The sequence below is a fragment of the Rhinatrema bivittatum genome, chromosome 7 (assembly GCF_901001135.1).
Source record: "Rhinatrema bivittatum chromosome 7, aRhiBiv1.1, whole genome shotgun sequence".
In the NCBI taxonomy this organism is placed as follows: Eukaryota; Metazoa; Chordata; class Amphibia; order Gymnophiona; family Rhinatrematidae; genus Rhinatrema; species Rhinatrema bivittatum.
The window spans coordinates 115,867,517-115,892,525 of NC_042621.1; positions in this window are offsets into that span (position 1 = coordinate 115,867,517).

Here is a 25,009-nt window from a genome sequence, read left to right on the forward strand (position 1 = left end):
AAAATCCCCGCAGTGCTCTCTGATGATGTCAGCAGCAGCTTCTTATTTAAGGTTTCCTCCAATGCCCCTCAGATGCCTCGGCAATAGGTCGTCTCCATTGTAGTAGCAGTTTGCCACTGTGTTCCTGATCCTGTTCCTTGCCTCTGTGTTCCTGGTTTCACTGTGTGTCATCTAGAGTTCCTGTGTCCTGTTTCTGGTCCCCCGCAAGTCTGAACTTCTCCTGGCCTTCGTGGTCTGTCTTAAGCGTTTTGCATGTCCTGTTGTTCCTCTTCTCCTCGCCCTTTGGATTGGACTCTTGGCTTTGACTTTGGTTTGTATTTGATGCTGCTTGTATTGGGGGTTAAATGCTATAACAAAGAAAGATCGAAACCCTTTACCACTCATTTCCAAGCTTTTTGACCGTCTCTAGGGATCTAGAGTATTTACAGAATGGAGGAGAAGTCCATTAACTGCTATTAATCAAGTTGACTTAGGGAATAGCCACTGCTATTAATTGCATCAGTAGCATGGGATCTTCTTAGTGTTTGGGTAATTACCAGGTTCTTGTGGCCTGGTTTGGCCTCTGTTGGAAACAGGATGCTGGGCTTGATGGACCTTTGGTCTGTCCCAGCATGGCAATTTCTTATATTCTTATGCATTCAATACACAGAACGAGACTACGAGTATCTGGTGATGCCCTTTGAGTTATGTAACACCCCCGTGGTTTTTCAAAAAATGATGAACAAAATCTTTAGAGACCTCCTGTATATCTGTGTCGTTGTGTACCTCAATGATAAATCTCATCTCTAAGGACCTTGTTTCCCACCATCAGGATGTTTGCCTAGTCCTCCAGAGGCTATGAGACAAATCATACACAAAGCTGGAGAAATGCCTTTTTGAGAAGGAGAGTCTTCCTTTCCTAGGATAAATCGTCTTCAGCAAGGGCTTCCATATGGATCCAGATAAGATCAAGAACATCCAAGACTGGCTGCAACCCTCCGGTCTTCGTGCCCTACAAAGATTCTTAGGCTTTGCTAACTACCGGTATTTCATTTCCAACTATTCCTAGAGTGCAGCTCCACTCACCCAAAAAGGAGTCAACACCTGCCTTCTGAAGCAGTTACTGCCAAGACTTGAAGAACACCTTCCTACAATGCCCATGCCTCCATCACTCTGACCCTGCACCTCCCTTTATCCTTGAAGTTGATGCATCCTCGTTAGGGGTAGGAGCAGTTCTAAGTCAACACTCCGATACGGGGGTCCTTCACCCCTGCTCCTCCTTCTCATGGAAATTCTCCCCTGTGGAATGCAATTATGGAATTGGGGACAGAGAACTGTTGGCCATCAAGCTTGCACTGGAGGAATGGTGCCAATGGCTCAAAGGTGCTCAACACCGCTTTACTATATACAGCAATCACAAATAACAAGAAGGACAAGAGATATTAATTGAATCAAGATAAACAAATTAATGAGAGACTGTACCATGTACAGAATGATATGTGAAATTTGTTATTTATTTTATTTTTATACTTTACTTCTCATGTCCTGATCTTTAATTAATATGTATTTAAGAATTCAGTTGATATATGTTAAGGTCTGTTTATGAATACTTCCTATGTAATCCATCATTCTCTGCTGATTTAAGAACTACGGTATATAAATTGTCTAAATAAATAAATACTTAAGTTGTCCCGGGTAACTGCCTCGATGCCTCATCAACAGGTCACCTGGTATCCTTTTGTCTCAGTGCGTGTTGCTTTCCATGCCTTGTTCCTTGATTTGTTCCTTGCCTTGTCCTCGCCTTCTCCTTGTCCTGTTCCTTGCCCGTCCCGTTCCTTGCCTTCTCCTTGCTTGTGCCCTAGTCCTTGTCTCATTATCCTATCCTCTGTCTCCCTGTTCCCCTTTGGCTTGACTCCCTGGTTCTGACCCTGGCTTGGATCTTGTTTCTGCTGCCTGCCCTGACCTCTGCTTGAATCTCATCTCTGCTGTTTGCTGCCTGCTCTGACTTCTTGGTTGGATCTTGTGTCTGCTGCCTGAATCTTGTGTCTGCTGCCTGCCCCGACATTTGCCTGGACTTGGACTCTTTCCACCCGGATAGCCTTAGGAATCTACCTAAAACCTGCTGGCCGTCAGAACCCAAGGGCTCAACCTGAAGGGCATGCAACTGGTAATAGACAGAACTGCAGTCGGTTCCAACCAAGGACTTCTCTGCCAGCTGTCAGTGTGAGCCTAGTGAGCTTGCTCACTAGGTGGTGCCAATTGCACCACAGCACCAAAGATCCACTTTTCCAGTCAGCATTACACACTTGATTTTTTAAAATATTTTTATTTATATTCTGCCTTACCTTACATCATTCAAAATCTTTTTATAATACATTGAGGTAGCTGAAATAGCCCTTAAGATGGATGAACTGTCAAATGGCATCTGTCAGGTCCAAATATAAGGGGGTGTCCAAAATACCTCAAACTTAGTACCTTATAATGCTCCCAATGTGAAAAATCTAATTTAGAAAGGAAGTGAAAAAGGGGTGCCCATATGCTGAAAATGACACAACGTGGTTAAGGGCTAGACATAATAAGTTTGTGTACCAGAAAAAACATTGTCAAATAAGATTTTTTTCAAAACATTATACAACTCTAAAAGGTTTATGCTCTTTTACTGATACCTACCAGCATCTTCTAATGCTGTGCTGCATTTGCTTTCACAGCACATATGAACTTCCTCTATAGAACAAGCAACCTCAGATAAGTGTGAGCAATTCTTTATTTTGCATAAACATTTTTTTAAGTTGATTTGCATAGTTCTGTGATACATTATGAAAAATGTCTTGTTTTTAAGTGTATTTTCTGGTACACAATGATTATTTCTACTAGCCTTTAACCATTTTTTATGGTTTTCAACAAATGATCCATTTTTCATTTCCTTTCTGAATTAGATTTGACACATTGGGTGAATTATAAAGCATTAAATTTGTGAAATTTCAGTTGATTTTATGTGTTTCTCTTTTTTATCTGCTAGGGTCAGAAATGTATGGACATTGTTTTGTGGTAATTGGTAGTTCCTGTACATACCCGGATCAGTCCAGACAGTGGGTTGAGCCTCCTTTCCAGCAGGTGGAGACAGACTAAAACTTGAAGGATGCCCTATATCAGGACAGAGCCTATCCTCTAACCCAGAGCTTTCCAAACTGTGTGTCAGGACACGTTAGTGTGTCGCCTGCAGTGTGCAGGTGTGTCGCGCAAGCCCGGTCAACTCTGATGCGAGTTTGGGCTTTTTTTTTTCCCTAGAGATTCACTTTTTTTTTCAGTTTATGGGTTGCTTATTATTGGGTGATTTTTGCTGTCAATCGCGTTTTTTTGGGGGGCTTGGTGGGTGGAACGAGCCCAGCCATCCTTGCATTGGCTGCTGCTGCCGATGAGGCCTGGCCATGAGGAGTACTGACTGCAAGCAGCAGTGTCTGGTGATCATGGAAGGGAGTGAAGCACTTAACTGGCAACAATCAAAAAGACGAGGTACATGAGTGTGGGGGCCAGACATGTGCTGGGGGGAGAGAGATGAGTGAGTGGGGGGCAAACGTGCTGGGGGGACAGACATGTGCTTGAGGGGGAGAGATATGAGTGTGTGGGGGCCAGACAAGTGCTGGGGGGAGGAGTGAGATGAGTGTGTGGGGGACAGACAATTTGTTTTATTGTTTCTCATAAATTATAACAATAACATGAATCTTGGAATATATATTTTTAATATAAATTTAAGGTTTTCATGAGATAGGTTGTGTCGTGAAACATTTTATTTATGTATATATTTAAGGAAACATACATAAATTGTCGAAATATGTTTCGTTCGTTTAACCTTTAACCTCTGGTTTACTAGTAGACTGAATTACCGTGTCGTGAAATTATGTTTGTCTAAAAAGTGTGTCACCAACATGAAAAGTTTGGAAAGCTCTGCTCTAACCCTTCAGTATTCGTCTGTCTCCAGCAGGTGTAGCATCTTCCCTTCGGTTCTCTGCTGTAGGCTAGTCAGCCTTTTCTTCTGTCTTCTTGTAGGCTCAAGCAAGTATTTCTTGTGGTTCACGCTTGTTAAAAAAAAAAAAAAAAGACGTTTTGCTTTTTTAGTGATTTTTCTTTTTTCTGTGTGGGAGACGGCTCCGTCTCCCAGCTCTTGCCCAGCTCAGGGGGGCTTTGCCCCTTTTGCACTGCATAGCCTGAGTCCATGGACGCTTCCAGGTGTGGGGACCGAGTCTCTCGGGGTCTCGTCTCCCCCCCATCTGGCTGCCGAGAGGGTTTTTTGAACCCGCTGCTGCGCTCAGTAAAAAAAAAACAAACAAAAAACAAAAGTTTCAAACTTTAAATAAGTTGCAGGTACTCACCTACCTCTAACTTATTTGCAGCAGTTGACCAGCATTTTTTAATTTTTCTGGTCGTAGCAGGCCTTGAACCGGCAGCCAGACAGGCAGGAGGCAGCAGGTTTCCCTCCTGCTCTCTCCGGCCCTGCAGGCTTTCAATCAAACCTTTTTTTCTACTTTTTTTTCTTCAACCGCGGCTCGGCTATGTCCCGGCAGGCAGCCTGCCTTTCTTGTGGGCTACCCTCCTCGCATTTTCCGCAGCAGGGTCTTTGTTCTGCTTGCCTGCCGGGTGGGGAAGGTCCCTCCTCGGCAGGACAAGCAAATTTAGCCCGGGGCTCCTCTTCTCCCGGCATGGCCAGGCCTTTACTGGGTCGGCAGAGCCCGGGAACGGCGGCCATGTTGGATTTTTCATTGGGGCCGATTTCAGAGCTCCCTGGGGCTGGGGGGCCAGAATTTTTTGATTTAACCCCCGATTTGAACCCTGCGGGTCCCCAGGAGCGGGGTCCTGACCCCTCTTCGCCCCCCCTCCCCCCATCAAATCCAGGGTCCCTTTTTCTGCGGATTTCGTCCTCCTCATGCATAAATCTTATTTAGCTAGCTTGCATGAGCAGGACCAAAGCCCCCCCTTAACCCCCCCCCCCCCCAAAAATCCCTCGCTCCACGCCGTCGACCCCTGAACTGGCTGCGGAGCCCCAGGGGCCAGTTCGGGTGCGGGTGGTCCCGGGGGTGCCCCCCCTTCCTCTCCCCCGGTGTCTCCCGGGCCCTCGGACCCCGCCGTTTCCCCCGATTCGGCGGATGCCCCCCCCCCCCCCTTAGAGGGGGATGACCCCAGAGCCCTCTGCTTATTCCATAAGGAGGAATTAGAGCCCCTCATTCCCTTTGTCCTGCAGGAGCTGGGTCTGGAGAGTCCTTCGGTGGATGATCTCATGGCCTCGCTGCCCAAGGATATGAATCCAGTCCTGGGGGGGGCTCCAGGCTCCGGCCTCGGCCTTTCCCTTCCACCCCATGCTCAAGCTCCTAATCCTGCGGGAATGGGAGGCCCCTGAGGGTGCGCTCCGGGTGGGGCGTGTGATGGATAAGCTCTATCCCCTCCTGGAGGAAGGTTTGGAGCTGCTGAAATATCCCTCTGTGGATTCTTATGTCTCTGCGGTGGCCAAACACACTACGATTCCGGTGGAGGGCTCCATGGCTCTGAAGGATAGACAGGATCGTAAATTAGAGGCTCACTTGAAGCGCATCTTCGATGTCTTGGCCCTCGGGGTCATGATTCGGGCAGGCCTTCAGTGGGTCCAACAGTTACTCTGCGCCCGGGAGCTTCCGCCGGCAGAGGCAGAGCAAGCTGAACGTCTGGAGGCCGTAATCGCCTACGTATTGGATGCCCTCTACGATCTGGTCCGTGTGCAGGCGGGCAATGGTTTCGGTGGTGACTGCCCGGAGGCTTCTTTGGCTACGCCATTGGTCGGCTGATCAGTCATCAAAGACTCGGCTGGGCACACTGCCCTTCAAAGGTAAGATGCTTTTTGGAGAGGATCTCGAGAAGCTTATGGATTCTTTGGCTGACAAACAAGGTCCATAAGCTTCCAGAGGACCGTCCTAAACCTGCCCGGTCTTACTCGCCCTACCGTTCTCGTTTCAGAGGTCAGCGTCGTTTCGCTCCACGGGGCGGGGCGGTTCCTCGAGGGGTTCTTCTCGTGCTCAGTCCTGGTCACAGTCCTTTCGTGGGAGGCGGCCCTTTCGTGAGGGCCAGCCCGCGCGTGCCACCCCTAAACCTGCCACGCAATGAAGTTCAGCTGACTCATTCCTCGGTTCCTTACCTCAACGGACGCCTCTCCTTGTTCTTTGAGGAATGGGTCAAAATCACATCGGATCAGTGGGTCCTCGACATTATCAAAGAAAGGTACGCTTTCGAGATTGTCAGGGACCTGCCGGATCTCTTTCTTTTTTCGCCTTGCGGACGGGCCAAAAGGGACGCGGTGGTGCAGACTCTCTCCAAACTTCTGGATCTGGGTGCAGTGGTTCCAGTTCCGGAGAGGGAGATTGGCGCCGGCCAGTATTCTATTTACTTCACTGTGCCCAAAAAGGACGGGTCCTTCCGCCCAATCCTGGACCTCAAGAGGGTCAATCGGGCCCTCAAGATCCCTCACTTCTGCATGGAAACCCTGCATGCGGTCATTGCGGCGGTCCGACCCGGAGAGTTCCTCGCTTCCCTCGATCTCGCAGAAGCGTACTTCCATATTCCCATTCACCGCGACTACCAGAAATATCTGCGCTTTCACATCCTCAATCAGGACTTCCAGTTTCGGGCGCTTCCCTTCGGCCTTGCGACCGCGCCCCGCACTTTCACAAAGGTCATGGTAGTAGTAGCGGCGGCTCTGCGCCGGGAGGGGATTCTTGTCCACCCCTATCTGGACGATTGGCTCATCAGGGCCAAGTCGGCAGTTTCCTGCCAACAGGCGGTGGATCGCGTACTGGATCTCCTTGCTTCCCTCAGGTGGATAGTGAACTTTTCCAAAAGCAAGCTTCAGCCCTCCCAGGAGTTGGAATTCCTGGGAGCCCACTTCGACACCCGAGTAGGCAAGGTCTTCTTACCATGGGCGCGCGCCCTCAAGCTGATTGATCAGGTCCAGAATCTGATTGCGCTACCTTCCCCAACAGCCTGGGATTATCTTCAAGTTCTGGGATCCATGGCTTCCACCATCAATCTCGTTCCCTGGGCCTTTGCTCATATGCGTCCGTTGCAGAAAGCTTTGCTATCCCGTTGGCAGCCAGTGTCGGAGCAGTTTCACATAGTACTTCCATTCTTGGACTCTACTGTCGATGACTTACAGTGGTGGCTGTCTCTTCCTCATCTTCTGCAAGGGATGCCTCTTCAAGCTCCACAGTGGATGATAATGACCACGGACGCCAGCCTGTTGGGCTGGGGTGCGGTCTGCCTCTCTCAATCCACCAAGGGAACCTGGTCGCTGACTCAGTCTCGCTGGCACATCAATCGACTGGAAACCTTGGCGGTACGCCTGGCTCTTCAGGAGTTCCTTCCCCTGATCCACGGCAAGGCGGTAAGAGTCCTGTCCGACAACTCCACCACAGTTTCCTACATCAATCGCCAGGGGGGCACTCGCAGTCCCATGGTAGCCTTAGAAGCCAGCCGTCTCCTCTCTTGGGCGGAGCGACACCTACAGTGCCTTGCGGCCTCCCACATCGCGGGCAAGGAAAATGTTCAAGCCGACTTCCTCAGCCATCAGTCGCTCGATCCGGGAGAGTGGGAGCTCTCGGACGCGGCGATGGCTCTGATAGTGGACAGGTGGGGTCCACCTCACCTCGACCTCATGGCGACTCTGCGCAATGCCAAGGCCAGTCGGTTCTTCAGCCGCTGGAGGGAGCACGGCTCAGAGGGTGTGGATGCTCTGGCTCTGCCTTGGCCAGCGGACGTCCTTCTGTACATGTTCCCCCCATGGCCCCTGGTGGGGGAAAGTTCTCAGGAGAATCGAACTCCACCGGGGACCAGTGATTCTCGTCGCTCCCGAGTGGCCGCGAAGACCGTGGTTCGCAGATCTTATCAATCTAGCGGTGGACGGGCCCCTGCGCCTCAGTCATCTTCCTCGTCTCCTCCGGCAGGGGCCTGTATTTTTCGACCAGGCCGATCACTTCTGTCTAGCGGCCTGGCTTTTGAACGGCGGCGACTGAGGTGTAAGGGTTATAAGGAGGAGGTCATCTCCACCCTGCTGCGAGCCCGAAAGCAGTCGACTTCTCTGGCCTATGTGCGCATCTGGAAAGTTTTTGAGTCCGTGTGTGCGGAGTTGGGTGTTCCGGCGCGCTCCGCCTCGATCCCTCTGGTTCTTTCCTTTCTGCAGAAGGGTCTCTCTAAGGGCCTCTCCTTCAGTTCTCTACGCGTTCAAGTCTCTGCGCTCGGCTCTCTCCTGGGTCGGGTGGACGGTCATTCCTTAGCAGCTCACCCGGACGTGATTCGTTTCCTGAGGGGTGTTAGACACCTTCGCCCCCCCCTCTCGTGCCACGTGTCCATCGTGGAGTCTCAACTTAGTCCTTCGTGCTCTCTGTGCGGCTCCTTTTGAGCCTCTTCGCCACGCTACGCTCAAGGATCTAACACTCAAAACTGACTTTCTGGTCTCTATCTCTTCCGCTCGCCGGATTTCCGAGCTCCAGGCGCTGTCCTGTCAGGAGCCCTTCTTGCGTTTTTCTGATTCCGGGGACTCTCTCAAGACGGTCCCTTCTTTCTTGCCTAAGGTTGTCTCCGCCTTTCATGTCAACCAGTCGGTAGAACTACCTGCGTTTTCTCCGGAGGAGATTGCGGGTACGGCTGGTGGCAACCTTCGTCGGCTAGATGTCAAATGAGTCTTGCTTTGCTATCTCCAGGTTACCAATGACTTTCGCATGTCGGACCATCTCTTCGTCCTTTGGAGTGGTTCCAACTGGGGTAAACAGGCTTCTCAGACCACGATTGTACGGTGGTTAAAAGAAGCCATTTCTTCGGCGTATCTTTGTCAAGGTCGTCCGCTTCCTGAGGGTCTGAAGGCCCATTCTCTACGTTCTCAGGCTACTTCGTGGGCGGAGAGTCAATCTGTCTCCCCACAGGAGATTTGCAGGGCCGCCACTTGGACGTCTCTGCATACGTTTGCTCGGCACTACCGTCTGGATGTGCACGCTCCAGTTTTTGGTTCTTTTGGGCGGCAAGTGCTTCGAACGGGACTGTCTCGGTCCCACCCAGTTTAGGGAAGCTTTGGTACATCCCACTGTCTGGACTGATCCGGGTACGTACAGGAAAGGAAAATTAGTTCTTACCTGTTAATTTTCGTTCCTGTAGTACCACGGATCAGTCCAGATGCCTTTCCCTGTCTGTCTTTCTGTCCTCTCAAAGCTTGTTTTCTTGCAGGTTCGCAGATTTTTATATTTCACTTTGTGCAAGATTACTGAGCAATTACACCGGAAGCCTTGGTCGGTTTTTTTATACCAAGTTTATGCAAGAGCGTATAGGTATACCATGTTTATACATTATTCTATAGTTGCTCCTTTGAGCTTTATGGTTACTTGCTTGACCCTATTCTTGGGTTTGTTGTTTTTCTGCTTTGACAAACGTTATACTGAAGGGTTAGAGGATAGGCTCTGTCCTGATATAGGGCATCCTTCAAGTTTTAGTCTGTCTCCACCTGCTGGAAAGGAGGCTCAACCCATTGTCTGGACTGATCCGTGGTACTACAGGAACGAAAATTAACAGGTAAGAACTAATTTTTCTTTTTATAGTAAAATGGATTTTGACCCATTTGTTTTCATTGCCAAACATTTGCACCAGAAAATTAAGTTCCTTAGCTTTCAGGTAGGTCAGTCCCAAAGAGTGGGTTATGCACCTCTGCCAGCAGATGGAGACAGAGCAAAAGCTGACATCACAGCTATATAGTCCCATCCCGACATCAGCCCGCTAGTATTCTCCTTTTCCAGCAGATGATGGAAATGCATTTCCCTTCGAGGGATTGCCTGTGAGAAAAAAAAATTGAAAAAGAAGAAAGAAGTTGGAAAGGAGATATCTGTGCCTCTTGAGGTGATACTGTGCGGTCCCTCCCTCTGTCTCCATCTGCTGGCAGAGGTACATAACCCACTCATTGGGATTGACCAGTCCTTCACTAAAGGACAGGAACTTATTAGGTAAGTAGTAATTTCTCTTTTAACTGGCCTAGGACAAGAAAGGACATGTCCTCTTAGTGTGAGCCCTTTAACACTTTTAGGGGCCAATATAATATGGTGCACTCAGGCTAGCACACAGCTTAACCAGTTATTGAACATTCACTTTGGATGCACTAGCCTCTAAGGGGATTAACACGTCCAAAACGCGTGCGTAGCTAATAGCGCTCATCACATGTAAATGCCATGTAGATAAGGCTATTAGCTATTACCCCAATGCAAAAAATTTCCGTGTGCCCGACACACACTTTTTAACATGGCAAATTTAACTCTAGCCCCGGAGGTGGCGTCTTGCTGCGTGTCAAGGGCTCACTAAAAAACAAAAAGATCCTGCTTTCTGTGGTTCTTCCTACTTTTAGTATCATTGCAATACTAAGAGGAACCACAGAAAGCAGCAACATGAAAAAAAAAGTCTTGATGGCGGCCAGTGTCTGTTTTCCTAACCCATGGCTATGCGCACAGCCACGTCTCCTGGGCCCCCGAGGCCAAGCATACGCTAAGGATGCACAATTGATCCCTAGCATGTCCTTTGTAGCTCGGTGCTGCACTACCATACTGCATCGGGCACACAGGTGATGTGGCTGTGCGAGCGTTAAAAAAACGTGAACCCAGTTTGGACTAGAGTACTTCATTTCCACAATATGTTTAAACCCCTAAAGACAAGAAATTCAAAGTTGGATCTTCTATTTGATAGTTTTGTCCCCAAAGTCAGAAAGTAGGAACATTAACACACTGTATGGTATGAGTTTGGACATTGGCAGCCACTACAGGATTGTGAGGACTCATGTAGTTTTGTGCTATATGTACTGTGTGAAAACACATAGTTTTGGCCAGCGCTGTGTATGCCAACTGGAACAACTGTCCCAGTTTTGAAAACTTGCAGACTTGCCAAATCTCCCTTATTCCACTGAAGACCCTTCATTTATGACATCTGTTTCCCAGCATCAGTAAGACATAAAACGGGACATACATCCATAAAGAGACCAATACTCTGCTGCATATGAGTTAAAACATATTTTAATACTTTAATAATTGATCAGCTGTAAAAGAAAATGATTTGAGTCAAACAGCAGTCATTTTGCACTTCAACTTCCTTGGGGATCTCACATCACTCATGCTGATGGTGTTATTTAGATTTTCAAAACTAACTAGCATTTTTTAATTGATGCGGTAATTTGTTAGAATTTCAGTATATTCCAGATTAATTTGATGAGTCCTTGTTGGAAAATTAGTAGTAAATTGCTGTACTAATTCAGAAAATTAAAGCATTGCTCCTATATATTAACAAATCTCCCTTATTGATATCATAATTAATAGTTATATAGTAGATGACGGCAGAAAAAAGCCATTTGTCTGATCCATCCAATCTGCCTAGTTATTCTGACCACACTAAGAATACATCCCCACTGTCAGTCACAGAGTGTAACCATCTGTAAGATTATTCCATATCTACCACTCCTACCTTGATTAGGGAGGCATATTTCAGACTGTCCACACTGAGATTGTCGAAACTACTAGACCCATGCCGACAGCTGGTGGACTCGCTTTTATAGAGCTGGAGCTTCACCTATACTAGCCCCATTCCCTGCAGGTTAAGCCTTTGAGTTCCAGAGGCTGGCAGGGCATAGGCAAAAGTCCCATAAGGAGCAGTCTCACAAAGTCAAATCTCAGGTAGTGGTCAGGGCTGGCAGTGAACAACGGTATCTAGGTCCAGGCCAAGGTCGGGCTAGGCAGCAAGCAAACAGTTTCCAGGCCAAGGTCAGGGCAGGCAGCAAGAAGACAGGTCAAGATCCAAACTGGGGTCAGGGCAGGTGGAAATCCATAAGAGTAGTCAGTATCTGTAGCAGAGATCAGAACCAGGAATTAGGCAGAGATGGACAGGGAGAGCAAGGCAGGAAGGAAACAACGAGACAAGGCAGGGCAACAAGGAGACAAGATAAGGCAAACAGAACTAGCAACACGCACTGCAGCACAGGAGGATCTGTTGCTGAAGCAATTGCTAGCAGTTCAACAGGGCTTTAAATAGTCAGGGTGATGTCGTCCAAGGGCACCACAGAGCTTTCCTATTGTGGGCCCTTTAAGAATTGGCACACATTGCTTGCATGCTTAAGGAGGCCCCAGGAGGAGCAGGAGCATGGTGGCATCCAGGAGTGGTGTTGGCAGCGTCGGGGTGAGTGAGGTCAGTGCAGGACCACCCCACGGCTGGCCAAACATTACAGAGATAAAAACTAGGGATGTGAATCGGATCCGATATTGGATCCGATTCACATCCGATATCGGATCCGATTCACATCTATAGAGATGTGAATCGGAACCAGAATCGGATCCGATATCGGATCCGATTCACATCCCTAATAAAAACTGCTTTCTTAGCATTCAGATAGGTGGAGCCACACAAGTGGGTTATGCATCTCTACCACCAGATGGAAACGGAGCAAAGATGGCGTCACGGTATATATACCCCTGCACTGACATCAGCCTGCCAGTATTCTCCATCTCCAGCAGATGGTAGACATGCATTTCCTCTCTGGGGATTGCATTAAAAGTTTTGGTGTAGAAGGAGAAAAGAGGTTTATTACCCTGATCTCTTGTGATGATAGCTTATGATCCCTCCCTCAGTCACGTTTCCTGAGGTGATATCTTCGGATCCCTTCCTCAGATGAGTGCTTTGGTCCAGTAGCTGGTTTCTGCCAGCGTGGACTTAGCTGTAAAAAAAAAAAAAACAAAGCTGAAAGGCAAGTGGGTACAGGAAGCCGAGTGTGGGAGTGAAGGTCTATACCCTCTCCTCTGTCTCCCCCTGCATCTGGAGTCCGAGTCTGTACTCAGCCAGGATGGGCTGAGTTCAGATAAAGAGTAATTTAAATATTTTAGGGATTCCTCTCCCCTCTGGTCTCTGTGCTTAGTGTGCCAATCCAACATCCGTTCCCGCCTCCGGGGGAGCTTGGGGACTCGGGCGGCTTGGGTTGAGCGGCCTTCTGGGCTAGGTCCTGCTTTCAGGCTTAGATTATTCAGCACATGGTAGGCTGTGGCAACGTGTGTGCTTTTTCTTGGCGCTTAAGGTTGCCCTCCCGGTATATTGGTTCCCGCTTACACACCCGGCTGTGTGTCTAGTTCGCCTTAGCTGGGTGCTCAGTTGGACACATAGGGGTGCCTACCTAGGCGCTCAGTTGTGCATGTAGGGGGGCACCTAGGTGGATGCACAGTGGTGCACTTAAAGACGCCTAGAAAGACGCTCAAACTGCATATGGAGTGAGCACTCGGGTAGGCGCTCAGTTGAGCATCTATCTGGATGGTATATTAGGCGCCTAATTTTTGAGTGCCTAATTTTTCAGGTGCCTGTTGTGAGCACAGATGGGCATGCAGTTCTCAGATGCCTTTTGGAGCATACTGATAACTCTGTGGCGCCGATAGCAAAGAAGCCTAAGCACCTTACCCTTTGTACTGCTTGCCAGATTTTGGGAATCTCAGCCTGGTGTCCCCGCTAACTTGTATCAGCACTGTTTGGAGGCTCAAGGACAATTGTCTACGTCTGATTTTACTAAGCCCGGTCCTTCCCAGTGTGATGCGGGAATGGGAAAAGAGCTGCCAGAGATTTTGTTTGAAATTGGGGCTCCCCTAACTGGTTTATCAGCAGAGAAAGGTAGTTCAGTGGGCACAGGACTGACGCCCCCTGGTTTTGGCATGGACCCCTCTTCCTTTTCTTGGGTGGAATTTATTCAAGAGCTATAGTCCTTTCTTCAGGCACAGTCAAAGGCCCCAGTCAATCTTAACAGATCAGGATCGCAGGTTGCAGATTCCCAGTCACCGGGTGTAGCGGGTAAGCATCGGAGTACATCTAGACCTGCTGTGGGTCACACCGATAGGGACCCAGATGGCACGGATGATGAAGCCGATCCTTACTCCCTGGAGAATGGAGAAATTCCTCCAGGGTTGGAGTCATATTGCAGTTATTTCATAGAGATGAGATACTGTCTCTGATTTTCCAAATATTGAAGAAACTGGGGGTACCGGGGGCTTATTCCATGTCTGAGCCAAAGAAAGATCCTATTTTGATTTCTATGTGTAAAGTCTCGTGTTTCTTCCCTATTATGGAGGCTATTCAAGAATTGATTGATCTTGAATGGGGCGCCCCACAAGCTAATTTTAAAGGGGGATGAGCCTTGGAAGGGCTGAACTTCTTGGATCCAGCTGCGAGAGAGCAATTGCGCTTTCCAGAAGTGGATGCACTTGTGTTTGTACCATCACCAAGTGGACGACTATCCCCTTAGAAGGGGAAGCAGCATTGAAGGATGCACGATAGATGAAATGAGGCCATCCTTAAGCAGGCCTTTGAAGCGATGACAATGAATTTGCAGATAGCTTCTTGTTGCTCCCTGGTGACTCACTCTTGTGTACTTCTCTCTCAGGAAGTCGATGAATCTAATGTGAATTCCAGAGCAGTGATGGAACTGGCAGCCGCCTTTTTGGCAGATGTGGGCTGCGATTTGGTCCGCACTTTGGCCAGAGCTTTGGTAATAGCGGCCAGGGGTCAGCTATGGCTCAGAAACTGTTGACTGATACAATTTCAAAGCCTAATCTTACAAAATTGCCTTTTAAAGGAACACTCTTATTTGGGAGTGAGCTGGAAAAAATGGCCAGTAAGTAGGATGAAGCCCAAGTTTGGATTAGCCATTAATTAGGGTGAAGCCCAGGTTTGGATTGAGCACCGAACTTCTTCTTATTTCTTTGACTGATTCTATAACTTAGATCAGGGACAACAGTTCCTTTTGGTATCTTTAGATATTTCATCTGCTTTTGATTTTGTTGATCACGAGGTTCTATTATATCGTCTTCGAGAATGTGGTATAACAGGTTCAGTCCTTTCTTGGTTCAGGAGTTATCTCACCTATCATTACCAAGTATTTAGGCTTAATCAACATTCGTCGGCTCCCCAGTTATTAAAAGCAGAGGTCCCACAAGGGTCTGCCTTGTTGGCTATGTTATTCAATGTATATCTTGCCCCCATCACAAGGCTTTTGGCCATTATATATATCCGAAGCAGAAAGCCTGTGAGGGAGTCAGTTGGACCTTTAGATGATCGAGGGGTTAAAGGGGCACTTAGAGAAGATAAGGCCATCGCGGAAAGATTAAATGATTTCTTTGCTTCGGTGTTTACTGAAGAGGATGTTGGGGAGGTACCCGTAATGGAGAAGGTTTTCATGGGTAATGATTCAGATGGACTGAATCAAATCACGGTGAACCTAGAAGATGTGGTAGGCCTGATTGACAAACTGAAGAGTAGTAAATCACCTGGACCGGATGGTATACACCCCAGAGTTCTGAAGGAACTAAAAAATGAAATTTCAGACCTATTAGTAAAAATTTGTAACTTATCATTAAATTCATCCATTGTACCTGAAGACTGGAGGATAGCAAATGTAACCCCAATATTTAAAAAGGGCTCCAGGGGCAATCCGGGAAACTACAGACCGGTTAGCCTGACTTCAGTGCCAGGAAAAATAGTGGAAAGTGTTCTAAACATCAAAATCACAGAACATATAGAAAGACATGGTTTAATGGAACAAAGTCAGCATGGCTTTACCCAGGGCAAGTCTTGCCTCACAAATCTGCTTCACTTTTTTGAAGGAGTTAATAAACATGTGGATAAAGGTGAACCGGTAGATATAGTATACTTGGATTTTCAGAAGGCGTTTGACAAAGTTCCTCATGAGAGGCTTCTAGGAAAAGTAAAAAGTCATGGGATAGGTGGCGATGTCCTTTCGTGGATTGCAAACTGGCTAAAAGACAGGAAACAGAGAGTAGGATTAAATGGGCAATTTTCTCAGTGGAAGGGAGTGGACAGTGGAGTGCCTCAGGGATCTGTATTGGGACCCTTACTGTTCAATATATTTATAAATGATCTGGAAAGAAATACGACGAGTGAGATAATCAAATTTGCAGATGACACAAAATTGTGCAGAGTAGTTAAATCACAAGCAGATTGTGATAAATTGCAGGAAGACCTTGTGAGACTGGAAAATTGGGCATCCAAATGGCAGATGAAATTTAATGTGGAAAAGTGCAAGGTGATGCATATAGGGAAAAATAACCCATGCTATAATTACACGATGTTGGGTTCCATATTAGGTGCTACAACCCAAGAAAGAGATCTAGGTGTCATAGTGGATAACACATTGAAATCGTCGGTTCAGTGTGCTGCGGCAGTCAAAAAAGCAAACAGAATGTTGGGAATTATTAGAAAAGGAATGATGAATAAAACGGAAAATGTCATAATGCCTCTGTATCGCTCCATGGTGAGACCGCACCTTGAATACTGTGTACAATTCTGGTCGCCGCATCTCAAAAAAGATATAATTGCGATGGAGAAGGTACAGAGAAGGGCTACCAAAATGATAAGGGGAATGGAACAACTCCCCTATGAGGAAAGACTAAAGAGATTAGGACTTTTCAGCTTGGAGAAGAGACGACTGAGGGGGGATATGATAGAGGTGTTTAAAATCATGAGAGGTCTAGAACGGGTAGATGTGAATCGGTTATTTACTCTTTCAGATAGTAGAAGGACTAGGGGACACTCCATGAAGTTAGCATGGGGCACATTTAAAACTAATCGGAGAAAGTTCTTTTTTACTCAACGCACAATTAAACTCTGGAATTTGTTGCCAGAGAATGTGGTTCGTGCAGGTAGTATAGCTGTGTTTAAAAAAGGATTGGATAAGTTCTTGGAGGAGAAGTCCATTACCTGCTATTAGGTTCACTTAGAGAATAGCCACTGCCATTAGCAATGGTTACATGGAATAGACTTAGTTTTTGGGTACTTGCCAGGTTCTTATGGCCTGGATTGGCCACTGTTGGAAACAGGATGCTGGGCTTGATGGACCCTTGGTCTGACCCAGTATGGCATTTTCTTATGTTCTTATGTTCTTATGTTCTTACTGATGGCTATAAACTTTACGCCAATTATATACAGTTTTACATCAAGGTGCAGAATTCCTGGCAGGAAACTGTAGATTTATTGCAACTTTGTATTGACACTATAAAACGTTGGTTAAAACAAAATAAATTATCTTTAAATACCAAAAAAACAGAAATACTATTAATTCATTCTCCACATTCTAAATCCTGTCAAGAATCTATTGTCATTGACGATATTTCATTTCCTATCACTAAGCCCCTTAAGAGCTTAGGTGTTCTATTGGATTCGACTTTTTCCTTCAAGCCATAGGTTAGATCGATCATCAAAACTGGATTTTTCAAACTTCAATTGATTGCTAGTTTAAGACATCTACTGTTTGATCATGATTTTCTCATTGTTGTTTGGTCAATAATGTTTCCACATATAGCTTACTGCAATAGCCTTCTTATAGGTTTACCTAAGATTACTTTGCAGCCTATTCAAATTTTACTTAATGCTGCCACTCGGCTTGTTTCTCATACGAAACGAACTGAACACATTTCACAAATCCTTTGTAAGCTGAATTAGTTACCTGTGCTTGAACCCATTGAATTTAATATCTTAATGACGGTGTTCAAACTCCTTAATTCAGATGTTTCTCATTGGTCAAATGCATTGTTATGCAATTACAAACCAACTAGAGGTCTAAGATCATCTCAATTAAATCTGTTGGATATTCCCTCTATGCGGCAAGCACGTTTATTTTTTACAAGAGAGACATCGTTTTCAATTGCTGCTCCATCTTTATGGAATCTCATCACATTTGAATTATGTACTCTGGATAATGTAAAAAAATTTAAAAGGCTTTTGAAAGACTTCCTACTCCACTGCGCCTTTAGTATTTTCTAAAGTGTAATAGCATTGCTGAGTTCAGGATTTTTCTGCCAGGTATGATGTATGACTTATCTCCAGGCTTGCAACACCTAGATTGAGTCTATATGGAATATTTTTGAAATTTATGGTTTCTATGAAATCCAATGACATCTGTTTAATGACATCTGTTTGTCATGTTGTTATTTTTATGGTATTGTGTATGTTTGTTGTAAATCACCTAGACCTTTTGTGTTAGGCGATCAATAAATTTTAATAAATTAAATTTATTTATTTGTTTGGCTTGGATTCGATTTACATATCACATCAGTTTACAAATAATTTTTGACAGGTACAGTAAATGATTAGCGAAATGTCATAGGAGGTTATAGTAGCAACATGGGTAAAAACAGTGCCAAAAAGATAGCATAAATAATAATAGTATAACAGTGCCAAAAGATGGCATAAATAATAATGGTATAGTAAAAAGGAATATATTGCATAAATAGTGGTAAATATTAGAGTAATAGGGTAACAATAATTATCATTAGGTATATTTCGTATCAAAGACGGTAATAGGGATGGGTAGCATAGTTAAATAGATAGCATAAATAGATAGCATAAATAGTAATATAATGACAGCAATTAGCATTAAAGTAACAGGTGAATTTATTGGTGTGGTGGTGGGGAGGGGGGGTTGCTCTGAGTGCATGGTTAAGGTTTGGGTTCGGGTTGGTTTGAGTGTGATGTTGGAAAGGCTTTGTGGAATAACCATGTTTTAAGATTTTTCTTGAAAGATTGGGTGGATGGATCTGTTCTTAGCTCTATGGGGAGTTTGTTCCATAGGATGGGGCCGACATAGGAAAATGTTCGTTCCCTTGTTGATATCCATTGATCCATTGAGTGGCTTTAGGCGGCGGTATTTGTAGGAGGCCAGAGTTTGAGGAGCGAAGATTCTGTGTGGGAGTATGGAGGAGAAGGGGGGTGGGCAGCCAGTTGGTTTGGTTGTTGTGGATGATTTTGTGGATGATGGTTAGAGTTTTGTACTATATTCGCTGAGGGATTGGAAGCCAGTGTAGGTCTTTGAGGATGGGTGTGATGTGGTCTGATTTCTTGCTGTTTGTGAGTGCTCTGGCCGCAGCGTTCTGGAGTAGTTGAATGGGTTTGAGGGTGGAGGCTGGAGGCTGGAAGGCCTAGTAGCAGGGCATTGCAGTAGTCAAGTTTAGAGAAGAGCCTGTAGAACTGTTCGGAAGTCTTGAGGGTATAGCAGTGGCTTGAGCTTTCTTAGGATTTGGAGTTTGTAAAATCCGTTTTTTAGTAGGTTGTTGATGTGTTTCTTGAAGTTCAGTTGGTTGTCGAGAAAGATGCCAAGGTTTTTGACTGTAGGGAGTGTTTGGTTTGTAGGATGCTGTTTGGAGGGGTCGGTGGGGGGTGGTAGAGGGGGTTTGCTGGATATGTATAAGATTTCAGTTTTTGCGTGATTGAGAGTAGGGATAGTTGTGATAGTAGGTGCTTTATTGATGAGAGGTGTGTGTTCCATTGCTCTAGGGTGTGTTCGATGGAGTCTTAGATTGGGAGCAAGATTTGTACATCATCGGCGTATACGTAATGCAATAGATCTGCTTCCTTGAGGAGTTTGCATAGTGGGGTTAAATAGATGTGGAACTCCGTGGGGTAGGGGGATTGGCTTGGATTCGATGTCATTGAATTTGACCTTGTATGACCTGTTGGATAGGTAGGATTTAAACCAGCTGAGCATTGTGTCTTGTAGTCCAACTTCCTGTAGTCTGTGTATTAACGTTTTGTAGTTGATGGTATCAAATACGGCTGATATGTCGAGGAGGATGAGTAAGTAGGAGGTGTTACAGTCGAGTCCTTTGAGGATTGTGTCTGAGGGAGAGTAGTAGTGTTTTAGTGCTGAGGGAGGTTCTGAAGCCGTGTTGTGTGGGGAAGAGAATATTGTGGGAGTCCAAGTGTTCGACGAGTTGATGGTTTGCAATTTTTTAGAGGGTCTTGGCTATCAAGGGTAGGTTCAATATTGGTTTGAAATTTGCTAGATCATTTTCATCGAGATGAGGTTTTTCGAGTATTGGTTTGATGATGGCACATTTTAGGTTTTCGGGGAAGATGCCTTGGTCGAGTGAGAGGTTGATTATAGATGCGATTGAAATGAAATGAAATGAAATGAAGATTCCTCAGTTACCAGAGGATAAGAAGCAGACACCGTGCTCCTTTGGCACAAGAGATCATGCTAGGGATTTCAGACGATTTTGACCCTAAAGAGGAGTGGCTTAGAGGACTCGGCCTTTGACTAGGTCTCAGTCCTTTCATCCTGCGTAGTGGTGACCCCCCCCCCCCCAGACTCTCAATGAAGGTATGCTGACCCACGCCCGGGAACAGGAGATAGGGGGAAGCCTCTCTTTTTTTTTTTTTTTATCAGAGATGGGTCAAAATCACATAGACCAGTTGATTCTGGAGGTGATTAAAGATGGCTCTGCTCTGGAGTTTCTAAGTGTCCCTCGGGATGTTTTCATAGTGTCTCCCTGCAACTCTCTGCAGAAGAGACAAGCAGCGGAGTGTACGTTGTCAAGGCTTCTCAGCCTGCAGGCTGTACTTCCAGTGCCCATATCACAAGAAAATTGTGGGCCGATATTCCATTTATTTCATTGTGCCCAAGAAGGAGGGCTCCTTTCGCCCCATCTTAGATCTCAAGGGAGTCAACCATCATTTGCAGGTGACTCAGTTTTGCATGGAAACTTTATGCTCAGTGATAATGGCAGTACAGTCGGGGGAGTTTTTGACATCTCTGGATTTGTCGGAGGCATACCTTCATATTCCCATCCGTCTGGAGCATCAACAGTTTCTGTGTTTCACTGTTTTGGGGTGTCATTATCAGTTTCGAGCACTGCCTTTTGGGTTGGCCACCACGCCCAGAACCTTTTCCAAGGTTATGGTGGTGGTTGCGGCAGTGTTGAGAAAGGATGGCATTCTGGTACTTAGACGATTGGCTGATTCGGGCCAAGAGTCTGGAAGAGAGCCTTTGAGTCTCACACAATTTGATCTCCTTGCTATAGGAACTAGGTTGGGTGGTGAACTTGGCCAAGAGCAATCTACAGCCATCCCAGACACTGAAATACCTCGGTGTTATGCCAGAAGGCCACATTCAGAAGCTGATGCGCAGGTATGACTATTGACAGAAACAATATGCCTGTTATGCTCAGCGGTCGCAGATGGCTGTGACCGCTACTGCTCACCTCTCTTTCTACTACTTTGGCTTTGTTGGGCGAACTCGCAGCTTCTGCCAACTATCACAGACCTACCGGCCTCCATTCCCAGGCCTACCTGGGCAAGATGGATGCTGCCGACCGCCATCTTGACCTCGGGGTTCCCTAGGCACATGCATGTGCTATCCGACCTGCTTTAACCACGTCATGGCGGGAACCTCAGGGGCGTCTCCAGATGACATCATTCAACTCCGATATTTAAGCTCGCCAGCCCAGACAGCCGGCGACTTGGCAATGAGTTCACTTGCTGTTCCTACCTACTCTTTTCAGTGTTGTTTCGTTCCTGCTTCCATGGTGTGAGACTATCGGGTACCCGCTCCTCGGGGATTAGCCTGAGTGAGAAAGTTCTCCACTTCTTTAGTCTATGTGCGGGTTTGACGAGTGTTTGAGGCTTGGTGTGAGGATCAAGGGGTTCATCCTCATTCGGTCAAGATCCTGCTTATTTTGAAATTTTTGCAGGATGGATTGAGAAAAGGGTTGGCCCTTAATTCATTGAAGGTACAGGTGGTGGCTCTTGCCTGTTTCCGAGGTCAAGTGAATAGTGGACTTTTGTTGGCTCATCCAGCTGTGGCTCATTTCTTAAAAGGGTACAGCATCTTCATCCTCCTCTGTGGTTGCCTGTGCCCTTGTGGAGTCTAAATCTAGTTTTGGATTTTCTGGCGAGTCCCTCCTTTCAACTGCTGCGTAGCCTTTCCTTGAGGTTACTTATCTTGAAAACAGTGTTTCTTGTGCCAATTTGTTCTGCGCATACAGTCTCCGTGTTATGGTTTTGAGGTGTTTGGTGGATTCTTAGGTGCTGCAGTGATGGCCACTCCCACGGGGAGGAGCCCCGCGGGGAACTGCAGTACCAGGCTAGACTCAGATGCACAAACACAGAGATAAGTTTTATTGTACAGCTTGTAGAGTTCACCAGAGGTGGCAGTAGTGAGTAGATTCCTGCAGCAGCAGTCTGGGGTCCTCAGCTGAGGAGACCTGTCCCACAATGGTAGTATAGGGAGCTCCGATGCAGATCTTCAATGAGGAGCTGTAGGTGAGACAGACTGGTAGATGTTAAGTTACTCACACTCTTGTAACTGTAATGGTGAAGTTCCCAGCAGGTAGAAGTAATAATAGCATCTGTGGTGAGGACAACCTAGGACAGGGATTGAAAACAAAATCCCTGTTCCAGATTGGCTAGGTGCAGTGACAGAGGTCCTGGGAGGCTTGCTGCCACTGGGACAGTAGAGTCCACTGCACCTTTGCATGTGTAGGTGGGCAAAAGGTGAAACAAGGACCATGACCACCATGTGGCCCAAAAGGCAAAGCATAAGACTGGTAGTGACCCACCAGCTTCAGCACACCAAGCTTGCCAAGGCCACCAGAGAGCTTGCTCAGTCAGAAGGAAGATAGGCCTTGTCCTCTGCAGTGTCTAGACTGGCACCAATAAAACCCAGGCACAGTGACTGAGTCAAATGGGCTTCAGGCAGTTGTCAAACCTGAGAGACTCCAAACACCTGAATGGTTAAGCATAGAGACTGTAGCACCCCCTCTTGGTAACTGCTTGATTAACCAGCTGTCCAAGTAAGGGAACACCTGCTCCCCTAGATGGCACAGGTGTGCTGCCATCAGAGCTCGGCATTTGGTGAAGATTTGAGGCACTGAGGTGAGGCTGAAAGGCAGCACCCTGTATTGAAAATGTCTGGTGCCCACCAGGAAGCGGAGGTACCTCTGACAAGGTAGACAGCTCAGGCCCTCGAGGAGCGAGTACCTGGATATCGGATAGGCACCTGGAAAGAAGCATAGGGCCCCTGAGGAGCGGGTACCCAAGTTAGTAGAACCCCGGAGGGTAGAGAGAGCTTCCAGCAGCAGCGAGAAGCGGCAGAGCAGCATAGACCGGATGAATCCAATCCTTGCTAACTCAAATCAGTCAGTAAATGGGCAACCTAAATACCCGGATGTAGTGACGTCACTCAAGGGGGACACCCCCAAGGTTTGCGCCAATGTTGGAATAAAGACATGGGTAGCGCGCGCGCACCCTAGAAGGTCCTCAGGTGGATCATGGCAGAAAGCCTTGCCATAGCCATTCCTGGGATGCCGGAGAGTGTGGCAAGCAGACGCGGCGATCGCCATTTTCCCGAGGCTGGTGGAGAAAGCGAATATTGAGGTGAGGCATGTGGGACGAAGCTGTCTGAGTCCGACGGATGTAACAGTACCCCCTTTTCAAAGGACCTCCTCCAGACCCCCTACCTGGTCTTGGTTTCCGAGGATGCGATTGATGATACTGATTCAGCATCTCTTTGTCCATGATATTAGTCATAGGTTCCCATGAGTTATTTTCTAGTCCATAGCCCTCCCATGTCAGCAGGTATTCCCAAACTCTGCCTCTCTTCCTTACATCAAGTATTGCATCCACTTTGTACTTGATGTCCTCTTCTGCATCAACAGGAGGGGGATCTGGTGTCTTGGTGCTGAATTTGTTGAGAATGAGCGGTTTCAATAGAGAGACGTGAAACGCGTTATGGATCTTCATTGCTGGGGGAAGTCTGAGACTTTAGGAGAGATTGCCCAGACGATGAAGGATGGGAAATGGTCCAGCATAGCATGGAGTGAAGCAAGCTGATGGTAGCTTAAGTCTAAGGTGTTTTGTAGACAGCCAGACTTTATAACCAGGCATGAAGTCAGGAGCCTTGCAGTGATGAGCATCATAGCCCCTTTTAGCTCGAATTCCAGCTTTGATGAGCATCTCCTTGGTCTTCTTCCAAAGTTGTTGAATCTTTTCAGCAGTAGCTTGAGCTGCTGGGGAAGACACTGACAGCGGAAGTGGCAAAGGTGCTGAAGGTAGTCATCTATATACCACTTTGAATGGTGTTGATCCAGTAGATGTTGCTGGATGGGAGTTGATGGAAAACTCGGCCCATGGTAACAGTTCATCCCAGTCATTCTGACGTGAACTAACATAGGCATGGAGGAACTGCTTGAAGGTACGGTTCATCCTCTCAGTTTGGCCATTTGATTGAGGATGGTAAGATGAAGTGAAGTTGAGAGTGATATCAAACTTCTTGCAGACAGCCTTCCAGAATTTGGCTGTGAATTGTACACCTCTATCTGAAACAATGTGTTTCGGCATGCCGTGCAGGCGGAAAATGTGGCTGATGAAAAGCTTTGCAAGTTTACTAGCAGTTGCTAAGCCAGGAAGCGCCACAAAGTGAGCCATCTTTGAGAAACGATCTACTGTTACCCAGATGGTATTGTTGCCTCCAGAAAGTGGTAAGTCCACCACAAAGTGTGTGGCGATGTGAGTCCACGGCTCATCTGGCACTAGCAGAGGTTGAAGCTGGCCCCAAGGACATCCAGATGGAGGTTTCTGTCTGGCACATTTGGTACAGGCTGCCACATAAGCAAAAGTGTCTTCCTTCATAGATGGTGACCAGTAGTATTGCTACAGCTTCGCCAGTGTTCTCCATTGACCAGGGTGTCCAGCCAATTTAGAGTCGTGAGCCCATGCTAGTAGCTTCTTCCGGAGGTTGATAGGCACAATAGTCTTGCCTGAGGGCAGTGAGTGAGTAGCAGAAAGAATGACTTTCTCTGGGTCAATGATATGTTGCGGAGCTTCAGGGACATCTTCAGATATGAAGGAGCGAGATAGGGATCCGCTCTGATGTTTTTATCTCCAGGTTGGTATTTCAAGACGAAATCAAACCTGTTAAAGAACAGGGACCATCTCGCCTGTCTGTGGTTGAGGTGCTGGGCATGGCGAAAGTATTCTAGGTTTTTATGATCTGTAAAAACTGTAATTTGATGTTGAGTGCCTTCAAGCCAGAGAAGCCACTCCTCAAATGCCATCTTTATCGCCAGTAGCTCTTTATCTCCAATGCCGTAATTTCTTTCTGCTGGCGTGAAACGTCTGGAGAAAAAGAAACATGGACGTAGGATCTTGGAGTCTCTGGTCTGACTTAGTACAACCCCTA